General features: G+C 39.6%; 1 long non-coding RNA gene across 1 annotated transcript; it reads left to right on the forward strand.

Annotated features, from left to right (window-relative positions):
* Nucleotides 1–17,584: 17,584 nt before the first annotated feature.
* Nucleotides 17,585–23,768, forward strand: LOC140688641 (uncharacterized). Its single transcript, XR_012063354.1, has 2 exons — nt 17,585–17,811; nt 22,980–23,768. It is a non-coding gene; the product is annotated as an uncharacterized lncRNA (long non-coding RNA).
* Nucleotides 23,769–24,739: the final 971 nt, after the last annotated feature.

Genomic DNA, 24,739 nt, shown 5'->3' on the forward strand with positions numbered 1-24,739 from the left:
TTACTGCACATTACCACATGATCCAGAAATTCCATGCCTTTGTATATACCTAAGAGAAATTAAAATACATGTCCACACAAAAATTAGTAGAAGAATATTTATAGAAGGATTATTCATGATAGCCAAAAGGTGGAAACAACTTGAATGCCCATCACTTGACAAATGGATAGACCAAATGTAGTATATCCATGGAATACTATTTGGCCATAAAAATGAATGGAATAGTGACACAGGCTACAATACAGATGAATCTTGAAAACACCATGCTAAGTGAGAGAAGCTAGTCACGAAAGATCACATATTATATGAATTGTCCGGAAGAGGTAAATCTATAAAGACAGAAAGCAGATTAGGAGTTACATAGGGCTGAGCTGAGGGTTTTATGGGAGTATAAGATGGAAACAGCTAAAGGTTCATGGTTTCTTTTTGAAGTGATGGAAATGTTCTAAAATTGACAATGGTGATGGTTGCACATTTCTGCCTATACAGTGAAACACTGAGCTATACCCTTTAAGTGGGTCAACTGTATGTTATATGAATTATCTCTCGATAAAGCTGCCATAAAGTAATATAAAACATTTGGTGAAGAACTGAAGATAGACGGGAAAAAAATGCTTTGAGAAGTTTTATAATAAAGAGGAGGAGCTCAGTGGGGCCAGAACTACATGAAATAACACGGTCAGGGGAAGCGTTTGGCTCTTTTGTTTATTTTATTGAGATACGTGAACACATAACATGGAGAGAAATGAGCAAGAAATTTATGGAGCATATTGTTTAGGTGCCGGAAAGAGCATACGAGTCTACGTAACAAAGACCGTGGCCTTGTAACAAACACGCTGTTAGAAAACTTAGCTAATTCTGCTTAAATGAATATACATTTTGACCCTTAGTAACTTGAGCTAATAAAGCCACATTTATTCCTACTTATTTATTTATTTATGGAACTGGATTTGGGGTCCTAAAATCAGTTCCCACTCCATTCCACAACCTGAGATTTGGATAATGCTGTTTAGATAGTTATTTTTACAAATTCTGATCAGTCTTGTGGGTCCCCCAATTTCAAAACTGAATGTGTATGCATGTGTGTATATATATATATATATATATATATATACACACACACAAGCCTGTATCTATGTACATATATAGTGTATATAATTCTAATATATCAAGAGTTATATAAACTTTACTGTGTATGTTCTGTATCTCACACAATACCTATTATTACTGTGTTGTTATAAATATTTCAGGTTGGCATAGTGTAAGTTTAGACTTAAAAGCATGATCCCAGTTTTTCTGCTGCTATAATCTTGTTTAAATTACTTCCTTTCCCTCAAACTCATTTTTCACAACTATACTTACCTGTAGGCACACTAACCTGTATCTTGATTGTCTGTAATATGAAATATATATATATATATTTACAGAGAGCTGAATTGTTCTGCACAAAGGTTGTAAGGGCTTTTGAATTTCTGGGCACACATCAAGACTAAAGACATGAGTTGAACCAGAAATAATTAGAGGGAAGGGTGAGGATTTTAAAACCTGGAATATTTTTGTCACATGGATATATTGTGCTGTAACGTACAGCAAATTAACCCACAAAATAGGATGACAACTACATTGCAAGTTGTTGTCTTTGTAAATCATTTTTTGCGGAAATCAAAGCAAAACACGTTGTTTGGTTTTTGAGCCCTTGCAGGAGAGAGAATGAGATAGCTATAAAAAGTTAAAGAAAAAGAGACTGAGAAATTAGCAAAGTATGAAATTGGAGTTGGTGGCGACTGTCATAAACCCCCAAGTGCTGTTGTCTGGGTAGAACAACAGATTCTAGTTAAGGACGTCAGACGACACTTTGGATGTAGACAGCATGCAGTAAATGGTAATTATCAACATTGTTATTATTATCAGTGCCAGTCGCTGTTGGTTGTGGAGATGTCCCACATTACAGAGGTTCACTTGAAGGGACAGGATATTCCTATTTAGTTAATAGTTATGATATGGTTTGATATTCCAGAATATCCTAGGTTAATTGGAAGTATATTTAATATCTAAGAATGTTTGATTCCAAAAGTATGGGAAAAGGGTCTACTGATTTCATTTTTTCAAGCTGCTACTTATCTTCATTAGCTAAAAAAATAAAGCTTGATTTCCCCTGAGAAAAAGTGATGTAGAGATGGCACCGCTCCCCTTTGCCCACTGTTTAAGATGCTTTACAGTTTTGTACACTATAGTCACCTTTTGTGGTTAATAACACATGAAAAAATTTTCTCAGTACATGTGTGCTCAGTAATTTTAGTAAAAAATCAATTATTACGTAATAAAAATGCACTACTCTAGATATGGTAACCTCCATTTTAAGTCAAATTATAGCTTCAGACTTAGTAATGGAGAGAAAACAAAGGAAGTCATTATCAATTTCATGAGTTGTTCAATACTTTTACATATTACTTTCGGTTGAGAAAGAAAACTTTAAGAAAGACATTTTTCATTCCCTGAGAAGTATAATTGTTTAACTCATTAGTAGGAGTCAAGCTGACTGCTAAATTTTGGTGATTCATACCAAATAACGAAAATCTGAATATTTTTCCAGTAACTTCTTTCATAATGTCAGCTTTGAAAATTAAGAGAAGATACAGGAAAATAAATTTGTAACACTAATGGATGTTCTTTTTTGATGCAGAAAGGGTAACCTAAAACACTTCTTATTAAAGAAACTCAATTCATCACAGCAGGTTTGAAAATCTAGTGCAATCTGAGATTTACAAAAAGGCTAATACTAAAGCTCTTATTAATCTCTCATCTGAGTGATAGAAATTCCAAAATCCTTGAAATATGTTATTGCCTTTAGAAGTATTAGTTATAAAGCTATTCCTTTTTTCAAAATGTACTTCATGCATCCAAAGTCATATGAAAACCTCAGCTCTCCTTTACCACGTCTAAAAGAGCAGTAACAGTAGAGATATATTAAATGTATATTAACTGTTGTGTGCAATAAAGAGAAGCAGTTAATAAATAATTAAGATATACTTATGTTTACGCTCAAAGGAATAGGTCAGTTGTTAATGTTAACTTTAACTCTCCCTTTCCGCTTATGAGAGTTTTATTACATCACACACACACACACACACACATATACACACACACAATTTGGACTGCACACGTGAGGAAAGAACCCCAAATTTTGACAAAACAAAATATGGAATTGTGTCCCAAAGGAAGGTTGTAAGTATGGCTCTAGCAATTTAGGTACTAAAATCAATAAGCTAAAACACAATTTCACCAAAATCTGCCCTGATATTTATTACTACAGAGAAAAATACACTAAAACCGACTTGACTTCCGTAATTGATTACGGGCTTTCACTCTGCTGCGCGATGGGCAGCTCTTGCTGCAGGTCCCCAGTGCAGCCGTGGTGGGTTAGAGTCCGCTGAAGGCTTCCCTGAACTGTTCTTCCCTCGGGGACCACTCACCTGCTGGGGAGACCGGAGATCGGCTGGGGCAGTCAGCCGGCGCAGCTACAGACGGTCTCTCCACGTGGCTGAGGTTTTCTCATAGCATGATGACTGGGTTCCGAATAAAAGCATCCCACATGCAGATGTCCCAGGAGGGGATACAGAAGCTGCCGGGCTGGTTAAGGATGCATCTGAAGTAAGCAAAGCATCCTCCCTGCTGTATTCTCTTGGTCAAGGTGAGAATAGGACCCTCCTGATAGTGTTTTTTTTTTGTTTTGGTTTTGGTTTTGGTTTTGGTTTGGTTTTTTAGGTAAGGAGAAATAGACTGGAACTCTTGATGGAGGAGGGGCAACATCACGTTGCAGAGCACCATGTGAGACGGGAGATACTGCCTTGGCAGCCCTTGGAAAATAAAATCTGCCATGGTGTTTACCAAGAAGGGGGACTTTAGGAAAAGAAATTGAGGACTTTAGGAAAGCTTGTTGATGTCCTACAGAGGCTATTTACACTGAGAAAGATGCAAAGAAAGAGAAAGGCAAAATGACCAGGAGGAATTTAATGTGAAGTGAGAAATACCAGAGGTGAGATCAAAATATTCAAAAACGTATAAGCACTATCAAGGATCTTGCATCCCATCCAAAATTAGTGGTAATCTATTTTAAGAGTTTTAATCAGGTTGACAAAATCAATATGTATATATCCAATAGTTGTGCTAAGTGTCTATGAATCAATTATTTTCTGTTACTGTTATGGCAACTGTCTCAGAGAAGTATTAAAATTATGATCCTTTTATGAGTGAGGACATTGAGTCTCAGTTACACTAAAAGTCAAACAAAGGAAACAAAACAAAATTGCTCAACGTTATACATTTAGTAAATGTCAGAGCTGGAACATGAGTGAGTACTGGACTGATGGCTCCAGCAGGGGATCTCTTCGCCATGCTAGAATTATTGAACACAATAGCTGAGTTTGCTTTCTCTAACCACACCCCAAACTGAAACAAAGACAAAGCCTCATTAGTAAGAAAAGAAAATGCTGGGTTGGTGGAGATAGGGAAATGCCTGGAGCAAGAGTTAAAACCTTTTAGCCATCTAGTTCCCGGTTCATATATTGTTTCCTGAAATAAAAGTTCACAACCATGAAGAAGCTATTTAAAACTTTCATTAAGATACTCCAGCATCTCACCAGGGAAGATAAATAAAGCAAATTGACCTGAAGTAGGAGTGAAAGGTCTCATGAATAGAATAGTGCTTTGCTCCAGGCACAAGTGTTGCCAAATGCTGCCTGAGAGGAAGAATGCAGATCCATTTAGCAGCACCGCTTGGAGCAAAGCCGAGCTTAGGCAACCCCCTCTGTCTCTGTGAAGGTGCCTGCAGGGCTCCACCAGCAGTGGGGGTTGCTCAATTCAGATTCGGAGCCAACACAAGACCAAGCTGGACGTACTTTGGAATAAGATCAATTTATCAAGACAGTGGCCCGGACTTCGGTGCACAGTATTGGAGACTCACACACGAGGGACCAGTGCCCTAGAAACGGCAGGGCAGGGAGAGGGAAAGTCTAAAACATGAACTGCCCTTGACTGGAGGTTTCTCAATCCAGACCCTCCCTGGATTGTTTGTTTCAGCGTCTGGGGGAAGGTTTTCCCTAGCCACTCAATTCACCAACCTTCACCTCACCAGACAGTGGGACCACTGTTACGTCTGGGAAGAGGACATGTCACAGGAAACATCTCAAACTGCTGTGGGAGAATAGTTTCTTGCCTTGCGCAGGAAAGAATTCAAGGGCAAGGCATAGCAAAGTAAAAGCAAGTTTATTTAGAGAGATACACACTCCACAGGCAGAATGTGGGCCACCTCAGAAAGAGAGACCAAGAGGTGTGGGGTGTTTAGTTTAAAGCAAAAGCAGATACATATTCCATAGACTCCATAGGGAGAGTGCGGGCTGTCTCAGATGGCGAGAGAGAGTGACCATGAGGTTCGGTGGTGTTAGGTTTGATGGGCGGGGTAATTTCATACACTAATGAGTAGGAGGATTATTCCAGCTACTTCGGGGAAGGGGCAGAAATTTCCATGAATCGGGCCCCCGCCCACTTTTGGACCTTTTATGGTCAGCCTAGGAACTGTCATGACACCTCTGGGTGCACCATGAGGCTCAAGGTCTACTGGAAGTTGAATCTTCTGCCATCTCACTTCTAACCAGTTTGTCCTGTCCTCAATTGCTGTGTCATTTCTTCAGTGGTTGTGCCCTGTCCCCTTCTCTCGTGTTTCAAACACATTCTGTCACAGTCCATATTGGAGGAGCCTTCCTCTGTCTTGAAAATAGGGTCTGTCATCATAAAACTAGATGAGTTTGGATTCCAAATTAGGGCGAAGAAGGCACTGTTGTCACCCGCACTTGATACTCATTAATTCATAACCCATCTGAAAACAAACTAAAACTAAGAGCCAGTGGACAAGCAGTACCTTTTCCTCTTCTTTCTTTTTCACTCATTTCTTGCTCTCTGACCACAACTCAAGCTTCATTATTGAGATTTCTAAGAAATTCAACTTATTCTACAGAAAAATCTAAGTTCTTGGCAAAAATATATTATGAACTAGTTTGTCACATTTGGTCAATCAGATCATTAAATATAAATGACTATTTTATTGAAAGATAATTCACCAAAAATAGTGATTGTTGTCTATTTTGGGTATGTAGAAAAGTACCATTTTGAAATCAATATAAAGACTAGTATTTTTACCCAGCATTATTTGAATTAACTATGTCTTTAAATTCATCCAGTTATTGGAAACAGGAAAACCCTTTCAATATATACTTTGTAAATATAAAATGGGTACGTTATTAAACAGCTAAACTAAGAATGCATTCATCAATTTATCATTTTGTACAATAACAGAATACTAAATAGGATTTAATTTAAATAAATGGAGCAAAAATGGCAGAAATGTTTCTGGCAGTCAAACAAAAGATAATGTTTTTGTTTCCCCTTTGGAAAGCAATCTGTTTGAAAAATTGAAAAACTACCATAAATATGTAAATAATATTTTAAAAAGGTAAAAGGGTTACAAATATTTCATTTATTATTTCACTATCTCTATTAAAGCACTTGGAAGTGACCCTAAGTTTGTGCTTCTCAAACAGAAGTCCGTACTATGATAGGCAGGATTCTAGGATGTCGCTGTGATTCCTGCCTCCTTGTTTCAGTGCCTTTATATATAATTCCTGCCCTTTAATGTGAGTGGGATTAACAACTTGCTTATAACAAACAAAATGTGGCAAAGGGTTTTTGCAGGTGTAATTTACATCCCTAAAGTTGACTCTCAGCTCATCTAAAGGGAGACTATAGTGAATAGAGCTGGTCTAATGAGGTGGGCCCTTCAGATGCGAGTCCAGTGGTGATGGACTCAAAGCAGAAGACGTGCTTGCTTTCCTTGTGGTCCTGAAGAAGAAAGTTGCATGACTTCTACAACTTCAAGGAAATAAATTATGCCAACACCCATATGGGTTTGGAAAAGGACCCTGGACGCGAATGAATCGGCAGCCCCCACTGACACATCAGTGCATGTTTGTGAGAATCCAGTTGAGCTGAGCCCAGACCTCTGACCTACCGAGACTATGAGATAATCACTGGGTTTTGTTTTAAGCCGCTTGATTTACAGCAATTTGCTGTGCAGCAACAGAAAACAAATACAGGTGGTGTGCGAGTGTGTTTATATTAAATGTCACAGGATGGTGAACGTGGAACAATTGAATCAAAATTGTACGTTTACTCAGATTTTGGGGAGGCATCACTACCTTTTACATTTTTTGAAAAATAGTTGTTTCATGCATTAAAATTCAAAATTCACGTGAAGAGATAACACGAGTCTTCGAAGATAAACAGCGTTTACTAAACTCTGAGACCTGCACGGGTTGTTTTTTCTCTCCACTAAACCTCAGGTGTTGGAAATGAAGGATGAATATCATTCCTCCATCTTCAGTGCCTGAGGAGGTTTTGGTCTTGGCTGGATGTCCTTTCAGCGTCAGGCTGAGATTCACCCAGCCAGAAGACAGCCCGGGCGCCATCTAAGAACAGTCTGAGCAGGTTACACCTCATCCAGCTAGACTCCTTACCATCAATAAACTGGCAGAAGCATTGGAATAAAAATAGCTGCATGATGGCGGGAGCATAAAAACTTGAAGGCTCCAACCTTCAGGGGCTCCCAGGGGCCATCTTGGATGGTACAGATTGTTCCTGCTCCCAAAATTAACCTCAGCACCCCCTCCCCCACAAAAAAGAATTTCTCAGGAAGCTGCATCTGACTCATCAGGGCCCTGAAGCCGGCCCATGCACCTGCTCCCAGCTCCACGGGGAGGGAGCAGGAGGGCAGAGGAGGCTCTGAGTACTCTGCCTGCCTCCGAAGGTGTCCTGTTTGCCTGTGCTGTATACACCTGTTAGATGGTGTGCAGAGAAGGAAACCCAGCCTTGAGGGGAGGAGAGGAGTTCCCAAGCTCCCTCAGCATTCGTGGCAGTGGTTTCTGGTTTTCACAGTCCACTGCTCACGAGTAAAGCTTGGCATTGGGCGGGACTTGTGAGCCCTGTGGGTCTCTGACAGTTGCCCTGCTTGTGCTCGTGCAGAGGTTTTGCCTGTAAAGTAAGAGCATCCGTCTGGAAGGTAGTTACAGTAAATGAAGGTCCATATCGAAATCAGCCCAGCACCTTTTCCAAAATATGATGCACAGGTCATCTATATTAAGGCGATGGAATTAGGGCACTGGTGGTGGGACATGGCACGTGTATTCTGGTAAACTTCCCCCAGACGACACTGGGTGTTAAGTGCTTGATTAGAATTACAGCTTTTAAGATGTCAAGAGGTTGAGGCTTCAACCTCAGTAATCAAATATAAGCACATTAAAACCATGTGGGCTCTGGTTTCTATTTTGATTTTTTTAAGTTTTTTCTTAATTATAGAACATCATATTGTGAGCTGTAGTGAGTGCATGGGGGATATGAGTGGTAATGTGAGGTTGTTAGCGGATGGAGGGACCCCAAAACTAGGAAGCCCACCGAAGTGTGGGTTCTTGCCACTGACTGTGAAAGAATTCGCACATCAGAGACAGAGGGACGAAGTGAGCAGCCTCTTTAATGTCCAGAAGGGGAAAGGGAAGGAAAGTGCTTGAGGAAGGAAAACGCGCTCAAGCCGGAAGCCAGGCGGCAGGGACGGGTCAGGGTCACGCCATGGGGACTTCTATGAGAGGCTTCCATCATCGTCATGTGCTCCTTCTGAGTGTGATGGAGCCAATCAGTCCTTGTTTGAGCTTTTTGGTCTTTGTATGAGCTTTTCTGGTGGTTGTCATGGCAATCGTCAACTGTCCTGTGCTGGTGAGTGTGTCACTTAGATGCTAGTACCTTACAAAGAGCGTATAACAAGGGTCAAGTTCAACTGGACATCAGATCCTCCACCATCTTGGAGTCTGCCGGGTTCTAGCCAGTTCTTGTTTCTTCCCTGCAGCTGCCTCCTGAGACTTAGATAAGAGTAAGTAATATCCATTTGAAGGAGAGGCAGGGGTATGATCCTGAGGGCAATAGCCTTGGTAGCAAAAAGAAAAGTTGCTTTTAACCAGAATGCTTGCCATCTGGTGGGCTCAGCATCCCCCGCCAAAAAAAAAAAAAAACTCCAAAGATTCTGTTCAGCCATGAAAGTTTTAAAGAGAAATAAGGGAATAATCTCAGTTAACAGTTGAGACAGGAGGTCAGAGTCGTCGCCATCCCCCAGTGCCTGCAGGCTTGTCCTCATCAACGGCCTGAGCCTGGTCTTCTGTGGCTCAGGGAGGCCGGGAGACTTCAGCTCTTCTATGAACAAGAAGCAGGGGTTGGGACAAGGAGTGGGGGACAACAGAGTCCTGTTCCTTTTCAAGGTTATTGTAGAAGGTATTGTGGCATTACGCATCAAAATGCTTAAAATATTTATATAACACTTTGACTCACTAATTTTACTTTGACAAGTATATTTCTAGGTTATGATCATACATGTGATAATAAATTACTTTTCAATAATAACAGAATGGTAGAGCCTCTGTGTTTTAGTCAAGGCAATGATCTCTTCTAGAATATACCCAATTTCTTTGTCTTATAGAAATAACAACTGACATTACATTATATTATATTTATCTTTGTAATCTTTTTGTAATTCCTTGGAAAAAGGATATTTTTAAAGTGAATGAAGATTAAACCCACATCTGACTCTGTAGATAAAGACGTTACATGTCAATTGTTGGTTGATATATTTTCTTTCGCAGAAGTTTATCATGACTATTTTATTTTTTAATTAAAAAAATAGACCCCTCATTTTTAAAAACGAATACCTGCTGTGAGGTTTGAAGTAAACTAGTGGTATATATTTTCTCTCTTGCATATATCACTTGTACAAATCTGGACCTAGCAATAAATTCTCGTGGAAGCTTGAATGAATCATATGTTAAGGCTGTGTTACTCTCCAAGCAATCACTGAATTGAGCCAACATTTCTGTTTGATTATTTGTTTTTTAATTAGCCTGGTTGATATATTGACAACAACCTCCCGCTTCTCTGAAATGGCTTAGTGAGCTCATTTGGTTTTTATCTTAGAAGTTAAAAATTTCCACAATTATGTAGGGATTAATTAGGTAGTGTTTTTTTTTTTTAATTAAAAATTTGCTGTTGATTTTTGGGTAGCGCAGGAGAGCTCTTAGCTGCTTGAGGCCACATCCAGAATGGCAGTGAAATTACATTTGCCTGAAGGATTGCAATTTGGGTACGTATGTGTCTTCTTGCTGGTTTGGGAGTTTATGAGCAATGAGACAAAGAAGAGGATGAGAGCAAAGTAATCCTGCCAAGTATTCAGTTCTGTTTTTGTTTTTAGAATCCCACTTTATTTATTTTTTGTTTTTTATTGAGGTCTAGTCGATTTGCAATGTTGTATTCATTTCTGGCTTATAGCATAGTGATTCATATATATATTCCTTTTCAAATTCTTTTTCATTATCGTCCCTTACATGGTATTGAATACAGTTCCCTGTGCTGTACAGTAGGACCGTGTTGTTTATCTATTTTATATATAGTGGTTAGTATCTGTAAATCCTGAACTCCCAGTTTATCCCTCCCTATCCCCCTTCCCCCACCCTCAATAATAGTAAGTTTGCCAAATCTTGTTTTAATTATTTTTTACATCTGGTCTAAATATTTATTTGAATAACGTTTTCTGACATTTTGAAATGAACATGAAAGCATGTAACTCAGCAAAAAGTATCAAATTCCTACATTGTGCTTAGGTGGGAAATAATCCTGAAACACAGATACCACACACACACACATCAGACACATCACACACACAAATCACACACATCCCATGCATCACACACAGAACACACGCTATCTCAGAGGCAGGGGCTGGCTGACACGGGACCTAAGACTGAATGTCATTTTTGTGGCTGCTTGAAGAAGAAGTGGCTGGGATGCTGCTGATGGTGTTACAGCTGACCGTGATTATCTCCATTCTAATAACCATGTTTACAAATACATAACTTGAATTTTGGGGGTTTTCTCCGTTTTTAAAAACAGCATCCTACAAACACACACATCAATAGAGTTAAAATAAACATAAAGTACTACATCCATTCTTCACATGAAATTCTGTATGGTATTTGAAGCCACATTAACTTATATTTATGAGTTATAAAAATACATACTTGTGCACCGCTTCTCTTGTATGAAAAGCATAAATGTTTTCTTCATACTTGCACAGTGTTAAAAACTAACATAGAATGATTGCCTCTTTCATACAGTTAAACATTTGTTTTCTCAGATGTGAAGGTATAAAACATACCTATACATTTGTTATATTCTCGAATATGCCATATATGTCTATAGCAGGACAAACAATCTATTAATTTGTATGCGTGATCATTTTTGCTCAATATTGTAATTTTTGGAAGTAAATTTTATAAGGTAGTGTAATTCAGCATGAAAGATAATTCTGAGATTTTATTATGTTTTTATATAGCATCAATCAATAAGCTGAGGATAGGACATTCACAGCTGTCCATGTACAGTTTTACAGAGTTTTAAAAATTAGCATGAACTCAGTTCTTTAAGGTTAAGTAACACAGAAGATGATCTCAATTTCTCCTCAAAGTACTTTGGGTCCTTCACCCCTATTGTCCTTCTAAGAAAGATCTAGAGAAAGTACCAAAGATAAGGATGTGGGAAAATATGGCTTAGTGATGAAATGTAGTAAATTAGAAAAAACAGAATGACCTCAAAACAAAGAGTCAAATATTCAAATATTGTGAATAATTGAGATATTACTGATATCTTTATAATACAAATTAAATTGCAGGAACGTATGCTTAGTTGGAACCAAGGGATTCTTTTTAAAATCATGACTGCAAATAAAAATATTTGGCCTCTAACATGAGCCTAACATATTTGTACGCAGTGCTCTTAGGAAAGAAAGTTAAACAGCATCATCTTCAAATTATAAATCACGCAAGCTTGGATTTTAATGCGCTTCTGAATACCACAACACAGCAGCCAAACACAGCAACGCTACGGTGAAGACGTTATGGTAGCAAAGCCTCCTATTTGTGCGTCATCATAAAATAATGTTTACATTGAGATTTGAATTTTATTATGTGGTTTTATTTACACTTTGAGTTATAACATTAATAATACTAGGGTAAATCCAGTCTAGCCTGATTTGATTTTCCAAAAACTTTGTGTTTATACATATTTGCATAATTTCTAGCAAACAGTAATCACCATAATTCAGCTCTCTGTAACTTCCTCTAACCATGTCATTCATAATTGCAGAAAATAGGAATTAACCTTTCTAGAAGCTCAATAGCATAATACTCTTTGCTGTTCCAAGAAAAGGTAGCAGGTGTGGCAATGGGCACCATTCATTTGTCAACTTAAGTAAGCCATAACGGCAGCATCAGGAAGAAAATTATGCTGATGGAAAAGAAAAGCTCCTCCGTGCCGTGACTCGCCCCCCGCGCCCGCAGAATGATGATGAGACCCAAATCACTTCTGAATTTCCAAATTACTTTTTTCTATGGCAGAGTGTTTCTTAGATTCTTTTTTAGATGTTGTGAGTGCAGAATTAGACACATTGACTGTGCTTAATAGATTGTAAATGAGTTGAATGTAACTTAAAGATTACTCATAATTAGTGAATATTGTCTTCTTCCACATGATAAAATTAATTTTTTTATAAATGTAACCGTTTTCAGTCTTTATGTTACCTCGAGGTTTAATAACACATTAGGATTCTCCTCTCTTTTACCCATATGTTTAAGTTTCTTAGCAAACGACATGTCAAAAATGTCTTCTTGCTGCAAGACCCACCCAACAGTTTTTCCTATTCACATTGTACTGTTGACGGCATTCTTAAGTGTTCAGAAAATTTTGGAAAAGCAGAAATGCATAAAAGGAGGATTTATTTTTGTTTGTTTTAGTTTTTACCCAGTGATGTCTGTGAGGAATTCATTTCTCTGAGCTGGAGAATACTGTATCTCTAAACAAGGATTAGGCCTCTGGGCTACCTGACTGTAATGTATGAATATGTGTTTCACTTCCCATCAAAATTATGAAAATAGATTATTGTAAATGTTACGACTGAGATGATTTACACTGTGGTGTGGAAGCAGATATTAGCACAAGAGATCTGAATTTGTCAGCAATCAGTACCAGAGAGGGATATGGTTTAAAACATGTCTAAGTTGCGTCCCTGTTAACCTAAGTGGTGTCAAAAGAAATTTCATTTCTTTTTAACAGAAATTGAAGGTGAGCTAGAAAATTCCAGTAGTGTGGCTTTATGGCCTTTTTCAGGAGGAACTTCAAAAGAAATGAAATCTTTTTGGAGGTGATGCTTCTGCAGGTAATCTTCAACTGTTTTAGTTAGGATTTGACTTAGCAGAGAATAATAGAAACAAAATAATAATGATTTTTTTAAAAGAGAGAATCTTACTTCTCTCCCACGTGAGAGAAGCCTGACAACAAGTAGTCAAAATGTTGACATAGGGCATCTGGGCTTCTTCCAGTTTTCTCCTCCAGCAATCTTTATGTGCAGCTGTCATCCTCAACTGCACCACAGCTGCCAGAGCTCCAGCCATTATGTCTGCTCTCCCAGCCAAGCAGAGAGGAAGAAGTATTTGTCTTCTCCCTGAGAAAGAGAATTACCAGGAGTCACAATGACTCTTCCATTTACACCTCACCAGCCAGTCAGTGCTCAGTCACACGACCATGAGTAGCTGCAAAGAAATCTTGGAACTTTAATATTTAGCTAGGTTAAAGTATACAGCCAAAACCTGGTGTACCATAAATTTGAGAAAGAAGGAGAGACTGGATATTTGGTAAGAAACTAGCCATCTCCACCACCACCAGTATAATTTCAACTAGTATCATAATCACATACAGTTAACATTTATATTAGGGAAAGTGAATTTTATGTTTATAAATTAGTTGGCTCAGATTTGCAAACTTCTATAAATCATAGTGATTGTCTTTACCAATTTAGGTAATGATACATGAAAAATGTATCATTCGAATCTTGATTTATAACTCACCCTTCAGTAGTAAGCATACTGTTAAAACATTTTCCCTATTTATCATTCAAAACTTTGAGATATAACATCTCCTTCCATAATAAACATACTACTGAGTATATCATGAAAAATGTTTATCTTTGCCAGATTTTATTTTGTCCACAACAAACCAAAAAAATACTCAGTGACAGCAATTTGATTGTACTCACCATTTTTAAAAATTTCTTTCAACGCTGGAGCTGAAGGTATAACAGTAACTGACAACTGCTCTCTGGGAAAAGCATAGAATGGATTGCATTCAGGGAGAAACCGCAATTCACATTTTTTTGATTGTGGTAAATAGACATCATACACCATTTGCCATTTTAACCATTTTAAGTGTACAGTCTTGTGGCATTAAGTACATTCAGATTGTTAGGCAACCATTGTCACCATTCATCTCCAGAACTTTTTATCTTCCCCAATTGGAAGTCTGTATGCATTAAGCACTCACTCCCCGCGACCCCTGGACCCCATTCTGCTTCCTGTCTGCGATTTGCCTATTCTAGGCACCTCATATAAGCGGAATCATGCAATGTTTGTTCATTTGTGGCTGGCTTATCCCACTTTGCATAATGTCTTCAAGATTCACTCATGTTTTAGCGCATGTGAGCATGCCTTCCTTTTTACAGCTGAATTATTCCGTTGTATGTGTCTGCCATGTTTTTTTTAATCCGTTCATCAGTGGACCCTTAAGTTGTTTCCACTTTTTGTCCACTATAAATAATGCTTCTGTGAACACTGGTCTAGAAATATCTGAATCTTTGCTTTCATTTCTTTCAGGAAAATACCCAGAAGTTACACTTCGTTCTATGGAATTCTGTGTTTAATTTTTTGAGGCATCTGCACATCCTTTTCACAGCAGCTGCGCCATTTCGCTGATAGGCCCAACGTTTTAACTTCTCAGCATCCTCACCGACACTTGTTATTTTCTGTGCTTTTTCTAGTAGTCATGCTGGTGGTATAAGGTCATATTGTGGTTTGATTTGCATTTCTCTGCGATTGGTGTGTTTCTTGGCCATTTATAGACCTTCATTAGACAAACATCTATCCAAGTGCTGTACCCATTTTTCTAATCAGATTGCTTGCTTTTGTTACTGAGTTGTAATTGTTCTTTGTTTATTCTGGATATCAATGCTTTATCAGATATCTGAGTAGCAAATATTTTCTTCCATTCCATGAGTTTCTTTTTCGTTCTGTTGATAGAGTCCTTTGATGCACAAAAATTTTTAATTTTGTTGAAGTCCAGATGTATTGTTTTTCTTTTATGGCAACATATTCATTTTTGTGCTTATGGCTAATGTTCATCAGATTAATTTTAATACACCTTTTATACCAGATATAATAGTGACATGCAAACAACCTAATTTTAAAAAAACTCTTCTGTGACATGACTTCTCCCTCCCCACTTTAAATGGAAGATGGCAAATATGCACGGAAAATCTCCCCTTCATCTATTCCCAAGACACTTTAAACATGTATGTAAGTATAAGGTCCAATAGCCCAACAGCTGACACTGTAGAGCTTCCTTTGCTATCTTCAGAAGGTACCAGTCAGTGGAGATGCTTCACAACAGTAAGGATGTTAGGCACCTGAAGACCTATAGAGCCACCTGACTATTATCCATTTGAATTTCAGCACCAGTGTTTGCCACCCTCCTTCTTCCCATTAATACAATTTTTCCCATGTGATCTGGCATACAGGTTTCCAAAGTGTATTCCGTTATGTAATATTATTTATAGCACTAAAAGATCATCTGCTTCTAGTGAATAGTGGAATAAAAAATGAAATGAAAGTGTGAGGAACAATTATGGGGCTATTGAAGGATTCCAAGTGAGGAATGTCAGTACCTTGTACTAGATGCATCCCATTGGAAAGTAATGAACCAATCATGCTTAGGTTACAAGGATAGACAGGTGAGTGGGGAGTGAGAGAATGAATGAAGGCTGTCTCCTAAATTTCAGACTTCATCAACAGGGTGACTTGCGGTATGACTTAGAGATGGAGGAGACCAGAGTGACAGATTGTAAACATAGACACCCTTTTCAGTTTCTTCCCTCAAGAGGTGGAATCTACCACCCAGTCCTTAAGTCGGGGTTGACCATGTGACTCATATCCAATGGAACCTTAGCAAAAGTCACAGCACAGAGACTTCAAAAGTGTTTGCACATTTGAGTTTGCTCTCTTAAGAGCTTAGAAATTTCCTGCCGTCTTGGGAACAACTCCAGAACACCCTGTGCTCATGGAGAGAGGACCACGCTGATAGGCATTCCAGCCAAAGCCTTTCTGAAACATTCACAGGGGCTGACCTACCCGCTGACAGACACGTGAGCAGCTCAGCACAGACCAGAACCACCTGGTAGGGCAGAAACCAACTGCCAACTTGCAGAATTATGAGCTACATGAATAGTTATTTTGTACCCCAATCATGTGGGGTTTGTACCAGTCACTTCTTGTGTAACAAAATGCAACAAACTTAGTAGCTTAAAGCAACAAACATTTCTTATTTCAGTTTTCACCAGTCAGGAATCAGGATGTGGCTCAACTGAATCCTCTGCTCGGGGTCCCTCAAGGTAGAAATTGTGTCAAGAAGGCTATGTTTGTATCTAGAAGCTTGACCAAAGAAGATCGTACTTTCAAATACAGTTGTTGGTTGTTGGCAGAATTTGTTTCCTCATAGTGGGAGGGCAGAAGGCTCAGCTTCTTGCCAGCTTTTGGCTGGAAGCTGCCCTCCACTACCAGAGGTGGCCCTCCGTTCCTTGCTGTATGGCATTTCCCAGCCTGGCTGTGTTCTTCACTCAGTCAGCAAGGAACGTCTCTAGGGTGAATCTGCCAACAAGACCCGTCTTCCCTAAAGAACATAATCAAGGAAGTGACATCACATCACCCTTGCTACCTCCTACTTATGTAACCGAGCAGGACCCTACGGTCACCATCAGTGACCATCTGATATCTGCGGTGGTGTCTGTAACCACTTCACTGTCTAATGGTTTAAAGGGGCTTTCATGCACTCTTGCTGCCCAGGGTTAGACTGGACAGGAGGGAGGCTTCGGTGGTCCATCCAACCCCCTCATGGTTCTCTGTGTGTGTGGGGGGGGGTCATGCTCAGTGCCCTCCTCGTGACCCTAGTGCCTTCCTCTTAACCCCTGGTGGTTCCCTTATGTCCTGTTGTTCAAGCCTCAGCCTACAGCAGGAGGTCCCAGGCCTCCACCTGCTTAAAAGGCTAAAAGCATTTATCACCCTGACTTAAAGCTGCACATGTTTTTCTCTAGAGCTCTTTTCCAGGAAGCCTCTTCTTATGCATCCTTTGTTCTAGGTACAAGAATATTAAGAGAGTCCCAAAGCCAGAGATGAACTTCATACCCAGCAGAGGGAAGGGGCCCCCTGCATGTGCAAAAACAAGAACAACTTTGCAACAATGTGTTACCCTGAATGTGATCTCTATGGAAACTAGCCCCGCCCCTTTAACTCTTGAACTTTTACTACCAACCCCCTGCCTTCTCTTCCCAGCAGGCTCACAGTCTCAGAGGCATTAGCCACTGGGACCTCCTTTGCCTGGCAAGGAAATAAATCTGCCTTTTCTACTTCATCCAAAACCCTGTCCTCAAGTCTCACTTCAGTAAGTGGGGTACGGAGGCCAAGTTTCGACAACACCCACACTCAGGGGAGATTATATAAGGTCATGAACAGCCTGGAGTCTCTCCACCACCAGGACATTTGTTACACAGGAGAAGCTAACTGATATAGCCAGGTAAGAGACAGTTACTTTTATGAAGACGTTATGATATTGTGCTTTAAAGAGTAGAGTCTACATCTACTCTAGATTCTATATCTAGACTGCCTGGCTTTCTGTCCTAAGCCTGCCGCTAAGTGTGACATTGGACAACCCGTCTAACTCCATCCCTAACTACATGAACAATTCTATCTGAACACTGTCTGTAGATTTTTAGCTATGGGGATCATTAGTAGCAACCAAATGAGTCACAACCATATCAATACTTTCAATTCATATCATAAAAAGAAAAGGAAAATTGAAATAAGATGTTGTATCTATCACAATTTTTTACCCAGACACAATGTCCCAGTAAGGAAAAAAAAATGTCTACCAGCGTCAGCCCTATAGGAAACAGCACAATGCAGATCTGCCTCAGGCAGCCTTCGGTGACATAAATACTGAAGCCACTGAAACGTTAATTTGAACTTCGGATTCGCGCTGCAGCGATTTCACTGTATTGATAATCGCCTAGGATTTCACACCTGTTATTCTGCAAAACTGAAACCACTGAAATTTAAGCAGGTTTTGACTTAAACTTTCTCATTTGTAACATCTGAAAAGGCAGGGTGTAATGGCTCAGAGAATAAAAATTCCATTCTTATGCTAACAAAGTAATTCCTTTAAACTTTATTCTCCTGCCTAAAATGGAAAGTACTGTCTACATCTGCCCCCACACTGTACACAGTACTTACCCATCTGATTTCTGATCTATGTTACCAGCATGATTTGCATCTTATAGAGCCATGTAGGCTGAGTATTAAATTGCATACATTAAAATAACATAAAAATTAAGATTTATTTTATTCTTGTATATTTTAAACTTTGAGGTAATTGGAGTCTATTTTAAAAAAGCTTGACATTTCCCTGCTTTAGAGGAACAATTCACTCATTATCCATGAACAAAAATCATGAAAATATAACTGCATTGTTTTACTTTATTGACAGCAAGTGTGTGGCAAATAGCTTTAGAAATCCTTAATCTCCTAAGTACATGGAACTCTCACATAGTTCTTGATCTTTGCTAAAGCAAAATACTTTTTTTTTCTTTATTGTAGTCTGCTCCTTGCTGATGCACAAAACTCACTTAGTATTCATTGCTCTACACTCTTTAAATGACTCATTGCCATTACTTAAAAAATATGTGTTAACGAGAAAATGTTCTTTTATGAAGAATATCTGAGACTTAACTCTTATTTAATCTAGGGGGAGAAAAAGCAAATACACCTTCTTTCAGTCATTTTGATCATTGCAAACTTGTGAGTTGGGAAAAGTAACTTGTAGAATCATTTGGACGCTAAGATGTCAGAGAGAAAGAAAAGCCCTGCGTATTAAGCATAATGATCTGCACCTGGTTTCAATCACGACTTTCTTTCCAAGCATCAACCATTTTGGAATACAAATTTCAGTGCCTGCACAGCTGGAATATAATGCTACTTTCCAGATAGCAGAAAGCCATTAAGAGTACCCACACAGACCACCTTATGATTTTGTAAGACTGAACTATGAAATTTACTGAGACGTAGAATTGTTAAAAAAAAATGTTCAGTTTGTTCAGAACTGCTTTTGTTAAATAGCCTAAAAGTAAATGCAGAGAAAATCATTTTATTGCCTGCCTGACATTGATTTACATGGAGTCTATAAATACTGGGGTGATTACCATCTGATGTGCGAGCGATTGCTTCTGTCCGAAAATAAGCCTCCCTGGATGGCCCCAAAGGGTAGAAATTCTGCTACCAAGGGAACAGGCTTGATTTTCCACTTATCTTTTAATGACTTCCTGCAGGCAAAAACCTGGAGCCAAAAATCCTACTGACATCTGCTTGTTGGTACAGGTCTTATTTAGAACCCCAGGACTAGGTAATTATTCATTGTTTGTTGGCAGTCGGATTGTACAGTCACAATGTTTTGCAACATTCAAGTTATCATAAATACGGAAATAAACAAAATGCTTCTTCTAAATAGTCATTTGCATAGAGCATCAGCAGAGCGAACCGGAGCACTTATATTCTTTATTGCTGGATAGTCACTGCTTAAAGTTCACATTTATCATTAACAAATGGAAGGAAAAGAAACTGTTAGCTTTTTCATCTTGAATTGGATCTGATATCTTAATGATCAAGGAAAACTCTGTATTGTAATTTATGCCATTATGTAAGTATGTATGTAATTTTATGCTGTTATCCTGTGGGGTATTCTATCCTTCATATTTATTTTTAAGGCACTATGACTTCTCTGAAAAATAATGAGTTTTGACTCAGGAAAAAAATGTAGATTTGAGCCTAAACCTGACCTTAGAGACAGTAGGAAAATCTCTGAGCCTCTCTAAATCCCTTCACTCGTGTCCTCTATTGTGATGATATTTATTGCATGAAGTCACAGTGAAGAATAAGTTAATAGGCACAAGGCATATGACATCACAATCTTAATAATGCATTATTTTCTCCCTAAACTCTTCCACTGCTTATTTTGAAGTATTTAGTTTAAAGCACAAATCAATTCTGACCAAGTATCGTTTCACATTGAAAGACAACCCTAGTCAATTCAGTTTAAAGATAGGTACTTTGTGGGCCACCTGATTAATAGAACTGTGAGTCAGGCACTTACCAAAGTGAGAAAGATCCAAATGTTTATGGCGGGCTAAAGACTGTCTCTCGGTGTATCAGGACCTAATTCCCACAGCCTATGAGTATTATCTTATTTGACACAAGTCTGTGATTATTTGTAAGGATTTTGAGATGGGAACATTGTCCTGGATGGTGCAGGTGGGCCCTAAATGCAATCCCATGTCCCTGCAAGAAAGAAGCAGAGTGAGCTTCAACACAGAGAAATGGAGAAGACTCACAAAGACACACACGACCTAAGTGTCCGTCAACAGATGATCAGATAAAGAAGTCATGGTATATATACACAATGGAATACTACTCAGCCATAAAAAGAATGAAATAATGTCTTTGAAGCAACATGGATGGACCTGGAGATCGTCATTCTAAGTCAAGTAAGCCAGAAAGAGAAAGAAAAATACCGTGTGATATTATTTATGCATGGAATCTAAGAAAAGGTCACAAATGAGCTTTACAGAACAGACACAGACTCACTGATGTAGAAAACAAACTTAAGGTTACCAGGGGGCGGGTGGAGGGATAAATCAGGAGTTCAGAATTTGCAGATATTAACTACTTATATAAAATAAATAAACAACAAGGTCCTACTGTAGAGCACAGGAGTTATATTCCATACCTTGTAATGGCCTCTAAGGGAAAAGATGATGGAAAGGAACATATATGTATGTATGTATGGATGTATAACTGAATCATTATGCTGTACGCTAGAAACTAACACAACACTGTAAATGGACTATACTTCAATTTAAAAAAGAGACACACAAGAAGACCACGTGTCCATGGAGGGGCGTGGGAGCGAGATGGACGCGAGTCTAGGAAGCTGGCAGCCTCCAGAAGCTGGGAGAAGCGGGAAGCAGACCGCCCCCTAGAGCCCCCAGAGGGAGGAAGGCCCTGCCGCCATTGAGTTTCCACGCCATGACGCTGAATTCAGACTTTCTGCACCCAAGACTGTGAGAGAGCATATTTCTCTTTTTCCCATCACCCAGCTTGTGGTAATTCATTCCAGCGATCTCCGTTACTAGCACAGTGCTCTTGATTGTTGTCTTTGTTTTTTTTTTTGACTATTGAGAGTATTGATTTTATTAATCATTTAAAGCTCCTTTACAAAAAAGATAGATATGTGATTTAGTGAAAGAAAAAAAAAGGTTGAAATCAAAATAGCTGGCTCTGCCCCTAGCACTGATTATAGAATCTTGAAGAAGTCATTTATTTCCTTTGGTCCTCAAATTTTCCCATGTAATGAGAGAATGAAAGTTTATTATCTTGCCAAAATTCTATTGAGTATGCACATGTGCACACCAAAAATATGAAAGAAAGGTAGATGTATGTGTGTGTATGTTGATGTGTGAATATCCACATTCACGCCTAAATGTACATCTTAGTTTCTCGTGGGAAAGCAGATTCTAAACAAAGGTGCCAGGATGGGTGACAGGTACCGTCCAGTCCTAAGCCTAAGACCACAGCATCTGTTTCTAGTGACAGATCAATGGGACTGACTGACAAAGGATGCATGACGTCGGAGGAGATAAACACGGAGGTGGGAGCCACATGCTGGAGGACCAGGAGGGAGTAACTGCTGAGTCATAAATCACAAACGTGATGTTTAAGGGGCCGAGAAGGTTTTGGAGTGTTCACAGGAATATCAGAGACTGGGACGAGGACATTCCAAATGTATGACCCACAGGAGGCAAAAAAAGGTGATCAAAAAGTCAGATAAGCACTAGCTGGCGTTGATTCTTTTCTTAAATGTGAACTTCTTCCACGGAGATGAAGGCGCCCTGTGGTGGGAAAATTTAAACACCTAGTCATAAAGGACGTAATGCAAACAGCTCCTGGGACTGATGCGGGTGCTCGCACGGATACGTGCGTGAGCAAATTACCACACTAAAGCAGTGCAACCGATAGGTGTTCTTCGCTTGAGTTTCCGGCCTTTATGCACTACAGAGACATCTTCATAATTCTCTTCCTTTAAAAATATACTTGCCCTAAAAGGGGACGTCAACAGGTCTGGTCCAAGGTGCGCTGTGGGGGTGCAAAGTGGGGTGGGGTGCATGTTGGTATAATGTCCAGAGAGTCCAGGTGTGACAGATGATGGGGCCCTGAGAGACAACACAGTAGACAGGTCAAAGAGGGGGCCACAGCCCTTAGCGAGATCTGAGCTTTCTGAAAAGAAATTAAAGAAGCCTCAAACCACATTAATTTTAGATGTGGATGTAAACAGTATTTTTTTTTTATGGTATAGTTCTGCGGTGTGTATGAATGGGTCATCATATTAAATTGTGTAAATTATATTTACTTAATTGCTTTGTGTACGGTCCATGTGTCTGAAATGAACTTTTGTGTTGTTTTTCCCTAAGTTAAAATATCCTTTCAGGTATTTTCATGAAGAGCAACATGTCTAAGGGAACAGCATAGATTAAAAAAAATAGCCAGTATTTTGAATCCCAGGATATGCAAATTAGGTAGGTATTACCATTTTAATAAAAATGTCTCAGCCACTTTCATTTCTTTGTAATTTTGAAGGGGCTTACTCAGGCAGAGGAAGAATATCTGTCATGAATTGACACAGCCCTTGGGAAAAGTGCAAACAGATACCAGCATTTGGATTGTCGGGGGAGCATCCCGGATAACAATAGAGAAGAGTCCACAGGTGGTTTGCAGCAGCCTTGAGACCATCTCAGGCAAGCGGAAGAGTTTAGAGGCAATTTACACAATATGCATGAAAGGAGAAAAACTGGAGGCAGAGTAACCATGGGAGGCAAAGGAAACGAAAATGAGGAAATGATTATAGACCAGAGAAAATGCAGGACTGAACTAAAGTAGCAGCGATGCCACAAAAGGGACACATGATGCTCAGTTCACAGGGTTCACTTGGAGCACCTGGAGGAATGACAAAATGAGGCAGCAAATTCACATCCTCTTTTGTTCCCTCCATATCCTTTCTGATCTGATCATTGTGACAGTCCTTAGATCTGCAGATCTGACTATGTCAGGTACTTATAACGCCGTTGAGTTTATGTTTCCTATTTAATAGGCAGTAATACACAAGGGAACAGAGCTCTGAATGATAATCTATGCAAAGAGACAAAAACTAAAGTGTTTAATGTTCTCATCAAGGTTAAAAGTTGTCTGAAATGAGAGACCATGTTTTTCAGATAATACTGACTCCTGCAACAGTTAGCAGACATCAAAAATTGCATTTCATTATAAGCCAGCCCACGGCAAAATGAAAACTCTTTGTCACTTAAATTATCAATCATACTGATATACATATAAGTGGGATTAAATTAAATTTTTGTGACTATTAACTCAGATTCTTTGTTCTATTTAATGCCTTTTATTTAAATGTCAATGTCACTGAAATGCAACTGTAGGCGGATGGAGGGGCCAGGTGGATGGAGGGGCCCCTGAATTAGGAAGCCCACCGAAGTGTGTGTTCTTGCCACCGGCTGTGAAAGAATTAGCACAGCAGAGGCAGGAAGCGAACAGCCGCTCTGTTGCTCAGAAGGAGAGAGGGACGGAAAGTGCTGGATCAGGGAGAAGGGAAGGAAAGCACCGGAGGCAGGAAAAGGTGCTCGAGCGGAGCCGGCCATCAAGACGGGCGGCAGGGACAGCTCCAGCCCGGGTCGGGCCACGGGGACTTTATGACAGGCTTCCACCATCATGTCCTCCTTCCAGGTGTGATTGAGCCAAGTAGCCCTTGTTCAAGATTTTCAGTCTTATCTGGACTTTTCCGGTGGTTGTCATGGCAATCGTCAACTGTCACGGCACTGGTGGGTGTGTCACTTAGCAGCTAATACATTACAGTGAGCGTGTAGTGAGGCTCAGTGTCCAGTGGACGTCAGATCCTCCACCATCTTGGACTCTGTCATGTTCTAGCCAGTTCTTTTTCTTCCCTGCAGCTGCCTCCTGAGACTTAGGTAAGAGTAATGAGCTTCTATTCGAGGGAGGGACAGGGATCTGATCCTGGGGGCAACAGTCTTGGTAACAAAAAGGGAAGTTGCTTTTAATCAGAATGCCTGCAGCCTGGTGGACCCCGTGTCCGCCCCCAACCTCCAAGATTCTGTTCAGCCACGAAAGTTTTAAAGAGAAATAAGGGAATAATCTCAGTTAACAGTTGAGACAAGAGATCAGAGTCGTCGCCATCCCCCAGTGCCTGCAGGCTTGTCCTCAACAACGGCCTGAGCCTGGTCTGCTGTGGCTCAGGGAGGCCGGGAGACTTCAGCTCTTCTATGAACAAGAAGCAGGGGTTGTGGGGGGGGAGGGCAGAGGTGGGGGGACCC

Source organism: Vicugna pacos, chromosome 23 (genome assembly GCF_048564905.1).
Source record: "Vicugna pacos chromosome 23, VicPac4, whole genome shotgun sequence".
NCBI lineage: Eukaryota > Metazoa > Chordata > Mammalia > Artiodactyla > Camelidae > Vicugna > Vicugna pacos.